The sequence below is a fragment of the Triticum urartu genome, chromosome 2A (genome assembly GCF_056163025.1).
Source record: "Triticum urartu cultivar PI428250 chromosome 2A, HENAU_Tu73, whole genome shotgun sequence".
Classification (NCBI taxonomy): Eukaryota; Viridiplantae; Streptophyta; class Magnoliopsida; order Poales; family Poaceae; genus Triticum; species Triticum urartu.
In genome coordinates, this window is record NC_141874.1 from 30,601,825 (window position 1) to 30,604,292 (window position 2,468).

Here is a 2,468-nt window from a genome sequence, read left to right on the forward strand (position 1 = left end):
CTCGAGTTACGATGGGTCTCTTAATCGACTCAGAAAGCCAATTCGGCGATAGTGTGACCTCAGTTCATATGATGTTAGCTTCATGTGTCTCCGGCGTTCGTCTCGGCGGTGATAGTGGGCGGTTTCAGGTGTTGGGCTTCGTGTGCTCAGGGACTCCCAGGGGCTTGATTGCAATTTTCATTATTTTGTGAGGGTGTTTTTTGCACTTGTGTTGGGACTTATGTCCTCTCATGTTCTGTGTTTATTTCCGTGTGTGGGTTATGTACTCCTTTATTTGTTGATATGATGAAGCATGCAGTACTCTGAAGAAAAAACCAACTCGTTTCTCTTGTAGCTCTCTATTCAAGAGGTTTAAAAAGGTTTTCGAAGGTAGCCACTATCAGCGTGATGATGAGATTTGGTATGCTAAGGATAACAGAAATCATGTTCCCACCCAAATGCGATATTATAAACAAGTCCAGATCAGAAGAATATCTATACAAATATCAATTACCGATTCCATCATATGTAGTTTAAGTATCAGGAAATAAAATAATCATAAGTAACTAAGAAAAACTTACAGTTAACATGGCACAAATGAGATCTCGAGAAGGCCCGGTAAAAATCAATTCTTCTTTAGGAAAAAACGTATGCTGAATAAGACTCTCCTTTAGCCTATGAGGAACGACCACAGGCATGTCATCATCAAACTTGAAATTAGCTACCAAATTGCCCCCTTTGTCACAATGCAACATTTGGCCATAGCAGCTGACAAGCACATCTCCCTCCTCAGACACGACCTTCGCCCACCAATTCCCTTGCTGCTCCTAAAAACGCTTCTCGAGATCCATCACAATCCAGTACTGGAATGACCAAACATCATCATTCTTCAGTATGAATATGCTCATCACCATCGTATCGTCCTTGCTGATGGACACAGCAAGCTTGCCACCCATGTCAAGCAAGTGCATGACATGGTGGGGGTTCACAGACGGCGGGATCATTTGCCGGAACATCTCCACCATCGTGTCAAACACCAGTATCTTGTGGGAGCAGACACCTGACGGTCTCCTCCAGTGTATGCAAAGGTTGCCATTGAGAAGGACCGGCACGCCAAAGATGGCTGGTCTCTCGGCTATCACCTCCATTAACGGACAGTCGACGCGCCGCGATTTGTTGGTTCCCACGGTGAGGACGCGGTACTCGTGTGCGCATGGCATCACATGCCAAGGGAGGTTGGACAATGCATAAGGGAGGTTTCTCCAGTACAAGACACAGTACTCCCTTGAAGGTTGGTGCCGGAAGAGGCTGATCAGTTTGTTAATAGGAAGCTTGAGGTTTGGGCTGACGATCGGCGACTGCCGCGTGGCCACGTTGCAGATGTAGTGGCCGCGTTGCAGATGTAGTGACGGCGAGGGGGAAGCGAGAGAGTTCGGGGAAACCGAAGAGTGGTATGAACTCGGCGTCCCGGAGGTGGAGGGCTTCGAGGCTAGGTTAGTCGCCAGCGCTGGTTTGATATGAGCTGATTAGGGCGAGCTCCGGCTGGCGGCGGCGGTGCTCCAGGAGGAACGCGGGGTCGGAGGCGAGGCGACGCCATTGTCGGCAGACGACGCGGCATCGGCGGGGACGCTTGCCAGCGGCACGGCGACTCGCAGTAACGAAGCCCAGCACGAGGATCCAAGAGGGAAAAATCTATAGCCACGAGGCCCAAAGAGTACGGCTTACCCCAATCCTCAATATTAATTTACTGCTGCAATCAAAAAAATTCAGCCTCCAAAGCCATTGCAATCAAATAAAAATCTCACATGCACCAAGAAAATCAGTTCACCACTGGAATTTCTCATAACCATGCCTGACCATGTTGTGCCATCTGCACTTGTCGTTGTATGAGTTGTCCGTAGATAAAACCACGCATCACACTCGGGGCCGTGGCCATGGTGCTTCTTGGACATGTGATAATGGCGACTTCAATACGTTCTTGGGCTTCTTGTTCAGCAAGATCCTCCAGTCATTCCCTTTTCAAAACATCATATACTCCATGTTGTCTGGAGTCTGGACTGTAAATTGGATGGAGAGTAGCTGCAGCGAACGTGCATTCCAGATCAAGTGAGGTGGATGGTGTAAACCAAGTTGTGGAATTTACCAAGCTGAATGTTGATGTCGCTTTTGACCGGACTCTTTGAAGGATTTAATTGGGGCAATTCTAAGAGAGGATCATCGTAAATTTGTGGCATCATCAAACTAAGTGTTGATGCTTTTATGGAAGAAGTGTTGGCCTTAAGATTTGGGCTGAACCTAGCTCAGCTCAGTCCATCGGTTGCAATTGAATGATTATCAACTCTGATAATGTTGATGTGATTAATATCATGCATGAGGGTGACTCTTTTTAGGAAAGTTGGTCGGCAATCTTTGACGATTGCTTTCATATGTCAAGGGGCCTCTCTTATGTAACATAGCAACATTGCCCTCGTGAGGCTAATGCAGTGGCC

The 2,468-nt window shown here is 47.4% G+C and overlaps 1 pseudogene; it reads right to left on the bottom strand.

Moving 5' to 3' along the window:
• Positions 1-545: 545 nt before the first annotated feature.
• On the bottom strand, positions 546-1,829 carry LOC147983214 (uncharacterized; annotated as a pseudogene).
• Between the last annotated feature and the right edge of the window lie 639 nt (positions 1,830-2,468).